Below are 7802 nucleotides of genomic sequence, written 5' to 3'. Positions count from 1 at the left end.
TTAGCCGCATCCCCAGAGGTCAAAGTCTAAGGGGAGACACGTAAACAAATCTGATACGATTGTCCGTTTTCGGCAGTACAAAGTCTGATGTCAATGCCGATATGAAGCTCTTGCACTGCGGATTTTGAAGACAATTTTGTAACTGTAATATCATAACATCGGATAGCAAGTTTCCGATTTGACTTTAAAACGGCAATTGATCGAGCTATCACTCTTTTCAAATCAAGTATCGACTTATCAGAATACTTCGAGTACCACTTACAAAACAACAATAGGCAGTACTCAGTGCGTGACGAGAATCAATATTGATTTATCTGGAAGTTCACCACCAATCTTGTACTACTATTTATAGAATAAATAGATCAAAATGACATTATATTGTTTGTGTGAGCTCCAGGCCTAAATTCCTGTCTATGTGAATAACTCAATATTATAGGCCTATTATAGGTATAATTATTGTATATATATTTTTCCAAATTTGCTAAAGTGCTTCAGTTCTCCCTTTTATTTAGTAGAAGGAAAATTTTTTTTTTTTTTTTCCAAAGAACATGACTTCCATATTCATGAGACGGTTAGTTACGATTTATATGCATATACGTATATATTTATTCATTCGTTAATTCGCATCCATACCTTCCTTGTACAATGTCTATAATACAATGACGTACAGTACACGCAAAACCATGCATGGACGGCCGCGGCGGCGCTGAAGCTAAACTGCCCCGCAATCTACCCGTACATAATGAGCGTAGGCATAGGCCTTACATTCACAGCGGTGATCCATCTCCCACTTGTCACGGGTTGAGGTCTATTCCTTTTCTATTCCATTTTAATTACTATTTTTTTAGTTATTTAGACTTAACTTTACACACACTGAAAATTTTCCTGGAGTGGTTCGAAAAAAAAAGGTTATTTTTAGATCTTACAAACCACTAGCTTAAACTACGAACTTTTATTATTTTCCCGCTTGTTAACTCCAAAACTCGTTTTGAAATGATTTCCACGTTTTTGCAAAATTGAAATACTACATTTCATGTTATTTTCGATCTTGTACATTTGTAATAATTCATTCATTCATAATAATATAGGCCTACGTAAAATATGTTGACAATATCCATGATAAATCAAACAATATATCTACCTGTATACCAGTCATTATTTTTCATGAATACTTTCGCTTAACTTGACCGTCTCAGTGAATAAAAATACAAACGTTTTTCGCATCGCAGGAAATTCTGGCTTTAGAAACGCCTTAACGCACTTATTTTGAACACTGAAGTAAGTTGGTTCATTACTAAAGATAAATAAAAAATAATAATGATAACAGTAAATAAATAAAATTAATGAATAAATAAATTGTGCGCTAGAAATCGGTTGCCTTAATTTTATTGAGTTATAATAATGAAATTGAATTATAACTGAATGGAATTGAGTTATTTTATGTTAGCTGTGGTAAAATAACTCAAAGGACCAATAATATTTTGGAGAAAAATTTAATAAAATTATATTTTTATAATTAATCCTAGAGACACCGACTGATGTTGTCTTGAAATAATTAATAAGTTACACAATTACATTATAAATCATCAATCATAGGCCTACTCAGTAATATGACTCCATGTTCACCGAGCTCTTCATCCGGGAATTCATATAATGCGAATATAATGCGAAATTTCACATGTGTTTAAATTAATAGTTTACTTTTTTCATTAAGTATTTTTGTGATAAAAAATAATGAAATAGATAAGTACACAATCCCATACATTCTCACATCAGATAGAGTTGAACATTTCCATTTATAAATTGCATTGCTCGTGCAATGTAAAATATAATATTCCCGGGAGAATATATAGGCCTATATCACATAGCCCAACATATTTGGACTTTTGTTGCGGTAATTTTTAACAAGAAATTAGATTTTAACAGCTGCAATTAACATTTATGATTATTTTAATTAATTAGTTTGTATGTGAATGGAATGAGTCACATGTCGACCCACAAACCTTAATTACAAGCGCGACCACGATCAATAGACATGCTCCACGGAGGGTAGTGGTAAATCCACTTGACAACAATAGCATGTAATTGGTCGGTACTGCTCGTGCAATGTAAAATATAATATTCCCGGGAGACTATTTAGGCCTATATCAAAGAGCCAAACATATTTGGAGTTTTTGTGTGGTAATTTTTAACAAGAAATTTGATTTTAACAACTAAAATTAACATTTATGATTATTTTAATTAATTAGTTTGAATGTGAATGGAATGAGTCGCACATCGACTCACAAACCTTAATTTACAAGTGGGACCACGATAAATAGATGCTCCACGGAGGTAGCGGTAAATCCACTTGACAACAATAGCATGTAATTGGTCGGTCTAGCGTTTCAAGTGGCCATTATGTTTTATCGATGGGTCAAATATTATACCTTGCCGATTTGAGACAGCGCTGCTGTGAAATCACATGCTTGGATACATGAAACTGTCGATTTGGACCCGACTCACGTCAGATTTGACACACTGCAAATATCTGACGGCATCAGATACGAACTGCCGATTCGTTTACGTGTCGCCCCTAAATGCTTTAAAAAGCAAAACAGGTACGACCTATTAACACAGTGTAGCGCAATAGGTAGTATTTTGTTAGCTACCTGTGTTTGCAATGATAAAGGTCTGAATCGTACGTCAAGGAAACTGATCACTTGACAAAAACTCCCTTAAAAGGGAATGTGTAGACATTTTGATTGGTTCCTTGGACCACCTCAAAAGATTGTCATGGTGGGACGAGGGGTGTGGTTGGTTAAGAGGTGGGGTATTAGAGAGAGTGTGGTCCAGTCTGGTGGTATTTTAGAGAGTGAGGGTCTGATGGGGTATAAGAGAGAGTGAATGCTTGGTAGGTATTAGAGAGAGTGCGGGCCAGTCTGGTGGTGTTTTAGAGAGAGTGAGTGTATAGTGGAGTATAAGAGAGAGTGAAGGCTTGGTGGGGTATTAGAGAGAGTGTGGACCAGTCTGGTGGTGTTTTAAGGCGAGTGAGTGTCTGGTTGAGTATAAGAGAGAGAGTGAGGGTCTGGTGGGGTATTAGAGAGAGTATGGTCCAGTCTGGTAGTGTTTTAGAGAGAGTGATTGTCTGGTAGAGTATAAGAGAGAGTGAGGGTCTGGTGGGGTATTAGAGAGAGTGTGGTCCAGTCTGGTGGTGTTTTGGAGAGAGTGATGGTCTGATGGGGTATAAAAGATAGTGAAGGCGTGGTAGGGTATTACAGAGAGTGTGGGCCAGTATGGTGTTATGAGCATTACATGTATATCAATTGAAGGCTTAAAACAAGGGCTGTCACGTGGTGCTCACCAAGTTTTCGTTTGTGAATAGGGGAAAGAGTTAGGTGTGGTCACAAGCATAGATATTCGTATTTGGTCAAACACAACTATGCCATCTAGTTTTTTGTTGTTGTTGTTGTTGTTGTTATTTCTGCAAATTACGACATGATGCGTAATGTTGCAAATTTCTTATTGACCGTTTTTTCCTATACTAGCTGCACAGTGTGTCTGTTATTGAAACATGACCTCAGCGCATGGCTCTGTGTTCTAGGTATATGACACTTTCTTAAATGTCGTGGTGGTGTTATTTTTCATTTAATGCCTTAGATACTCAGATCATCATTTGCAGAAATTTGTTGTGATTACAAATATCTTTTCAAAATATAAAATAGAGCATGTTTTCAACGTAGTCACAGGGTTTATATAAAAAGGCAAACGAAGAAATCGAGTCAGAATTTGTTTATTTGTTAAACATTAATAATACAAATATGCATCATTGTCATCTAAAATCTATGACATATCGTATTATATTATGACTGCTATTTACGATTATCAAAAGCTTGATTACATTACTTGCCTCCAGCATCAGAAACTGTTATCTGTTCCAATTCAAGTCGATATCCCAACTTATTACCCGTGCTATCGGTCTTCAACGTAAACCACATACTGGACATTGACGAAGTTATCACTCGGACTTTCAGCACACCAGTCAGTTCTGCTATTGCATCCACTTTTGCCACTGGACCGTCACCAACAGTCAAGAAATCAAATCCCTTTTCCAATTCAAAAAATTGTATTCGAGCAACGATTAATGTTTCGTCATTGTCAGCGAATATTACCCAATGACAATCGAGATCGGGTGGGTATGGATTTGGGTACCCAAGAGATGTCAATGGGTACACGGAAAATGTCAAGCTGGCGAGGAAAATAGTTCGGCCACAAGTCGCTGTACGGAGTAGGTAGAAAAATATTGCAAAACGCGTAAGGAAACATTACGGTATACATGTACGTTCCAATTGCAGAGATACAAATATATTATATTGACGCGACGTTGTTTCTTTCGCAAACTTGAGCTTTTTTGATATGTATGTACTTTGTTATGTTTTTTTTTATAAATACAAGGGGAAAAATCCAGATTTGTTAACTCCAACTGCACTATTTTATGGATTTTATTTCACTATGTCACACTCGTGTTCGCAATTTAAAAGGAAAGGAAATCTTTGTTGTACCAGCGGGGTATACACGCACAACAACGCATCGCGTTAACGCACATATACGCTACGCATACGCGACACTTATCTGCATGCGCGGCGCATCCTATGGAAGCACCACGGAAGCACTGATTTCGAAAAAACCTCCGTTTTAGCTGGTAAAATGTGGGGTTTTTTTTCAAGTTTTTCCCCCGATTTGAATATCAAGTTATGAATGGATTTCGCTCAAATTTCCCAAAGGGATGTGGATTTACCCGATGTTTACGTAATGTAAGGTAGAAAACGAGAAGAGCCGCATTCTCCTGTGAGATTCGATGAAAGTGCAAAATGTGATCACTTTAAACTTCAACGGCCATTATTTCAATGTTCATTTTCTTGGTAAAATGACTACTTAAAGGCAGTGGAATGTACCCATCCGCCGGTAGATTCCAGAGGGAGGTTGTTTTTAAAAGGCACATCCACAGAAAAATATGAACCAAAAATGAGTTTATTATTATTGCAAAGATCAATTTAGAATTAGCCCGAGGTGGGAATCGAACCCACAAACCTCCGATGCAGGAGGCATCATTACACCACTACACCACCAGAGAGGCGTTAATCATGTAATTATTTTCAATACTAATAACCATAGTAATATATTATAAGTAATAAATGAAATAAAATGCAGATGAGGGCGGCATACAAATGCGTGTTCATAGATCGAGGTATAGATCGCCAGTGACACCCATCCCTAACGACGGCGGCGGTAGGCGAAGAAAATGGTGATTTAGGCTAGAAGACCGATATTACTATAGGCGCGAAAAAATAGAAGTCCTTCAACGCGTACATGTCTGAAAAGAAGGACTAGATCGTTTGCGTAATTTCCAAAATTGTTGCAGTATCGACTTCACTACGCGCACTGAGAAGTTGGTGGTCTGACGTATAGTTTGTCTATTTGTCTAAAGCGAGCTCGTCACTCATAGAGGTCATAGCCAGCACACCATCAAATCCTTCCGCAAAAAATAGCACCTAGGCGAAATATAATTTATCAGCGTCTAAATTTGAGCGACGCTTGAATGTTTTGACCAAAACGATAGAATAGAAACTCAACATTACAAATCTGTTAAGAAAATGTTCCGAATCGAATGTACATGGGCGATATGCTCTCGTAACAATATCATTGCCGGAACCGGCAAAGAGGCGGAGTGTCGGCTGACATTTGGAATGACGCTAATCAGGAGCTCGTATCTCAACAGTTTTAAATTAGATTTTAATCTTTATTGACGACATTGGTGCCACCAAAATATGAAAAATGGTTTTACATGGGGTAGAAAAATAAACTTACTTTCATGTATATTTGCGTGTATTTCAGTATTTCAATGGGACTTAATTAGTGGTGTGCGCCATTAGTATATGCGGCTCTTCCAAATAAGAATTACGTGCCACAGTTTCGGAGAGAAATCCGCAATGAAAAGTGGTATTTTTTGGCGAAATAAGGTCAGTCTTTCTAAATCTAATGCTACGTAGGGTACTACTGAAAGCATATTTACAAATTCCAACGATCATATCAACATTTTAACATTTCGTGTTCAAGATTTACATATATTCATATCTAGACACAGGAAATTCGGTTTTTAATAAAAAAAAAAAATTATGCTAGAATCCTTGTGTGTGTTACCTATCTGACAAAGGAATTTAATTTTCGGACTTATTATTTGATATCAGAAGGCCATTCCTCATATCCTGACTGTAATTTGGTGTGTCTGATGTGCTCTCGAGTCCCACAAAAATACTGTCCAAACGTTCATACCCCAGCCCTTAAGTACAAGACAGCTTAATAAATACAGCATCCATAGGTAATCAATTATGCTCGTCGTAAAAAGAAGATCGGCTCAATAAAATCATGTCCTCATATTTTTTTAAATAATATATTTTGGTCTATTTCCGGTTTTAGGCATCATTTTGCGCAAATAGGCGTTTGTGAATTTTAAAAAGTTCATTTTGATGCCTTATAGGGTCAATATCTCAAAAAATAAGGCCAATATCAAAAAAATTATTCAAAAAACGGTTTTTTGGAACGGAGCCTCAATATTATGCAAAAACAAAGCAACAGTTTTGGAAAGAGTGTTTTTTTTTGTTATGATGTACCAAAAAACAATTACCAAAAATTCACTTTTTGGTGATTGTCTTCATAATTGTTCGCTGATGCCTTGCCTTTATAAAAAATGTGTACTTTTAATGTCTTGCTGGAATAATTACAAAGTTATGTCACTTTTACTACATGTCCGAAAGTATAGAGCTGCCTTAAGGGTACAGAGTGGCATGATTTTTTTTGGCCACATTTTTGAAGTACAAGAATATGTTCATCACCCGAGGGTTTCACATTATAAAATATCTCTACATACAATGTGCTTTTAAACCATTTTAGTGCATACTTTTCTCCTTAGTATTTTAATTTACTATTACACTAAGGAATGACATTAGTAAGAAAAGAATGATCCATTCTATTCAATGTATCATGCTTCTGATAATTTGACGAAACTGAGTTTTCACCTTATGTAGTTAATCCTGTTACATCTACAGTGAATAGGGCTAATGATACATAAGGCCAAAAAGGGGGTTTTGTCGAAACAATTTACGATCATTTCAGAAAAAATGTCAAAAATAAATACTCTACGAACTGTATCATATTGTTCGCTCTGAATACCGATTTGTTGAAATATCATGCTGCGAACGAAATAGCGGGACAGTATAAATCTCTGCCTTGTATAGAACACCATCACTGGAAAAGTTTTACTGCTCGATTTCATATCGGTAGCTCTAGCAGAGAAAAGATCATCATTTAACTAATTTTCATGTCATGGAGTTTCCTCAACACATCAACGATCAACATTTTGTACTCCTTAATTAAAGTAATGTTTTAATGTAGGATAAATTAGTGGCGCACATCAACATTTGGGGTGCTGAATTTGTCAACATTGACATTGCCCACAACATTACATTGTCATGCCACGGCACGCCATGTGATCGTGATTTTTCAGAACTAACTTTTTAACATTTTGAACTAAAGTTTTTAAGGGTTTGAATTATTTAGCATATTTTTTTTTAGTTTTAGGTCAGGGTTAGGGTTTAGTTAGCATAGGTTAGGTGTATAGGAAGTGGCGGTAAGAAAAAAAAAACATCGCATAGGACATATCTTTTAGCCAAAGGGCCTTGAGACAAACCTTTTTTTTTTTTGCCTAATACATCACAGTCATAGAATGTGTAGCACAAATTCAATCAATATAATCATAATACAAG

Source organism: Amphiura filiformis, chromosome 18 (assembly GCF_039555335.1).
Source record: "Amphiura filiformis chromosome 18, Afil_fr2py, whole genome shotgun sequence".
NCBI classification, from domain to species: Eukaryota; Metazoa; Echinodermata; class Ophiuroidea; order Amphilepidida; family Amphiuridae; genus Amphiura; species Amphiura filiformis.
This window is presented reverse-complemented; position numbering follows the sequence as displayed.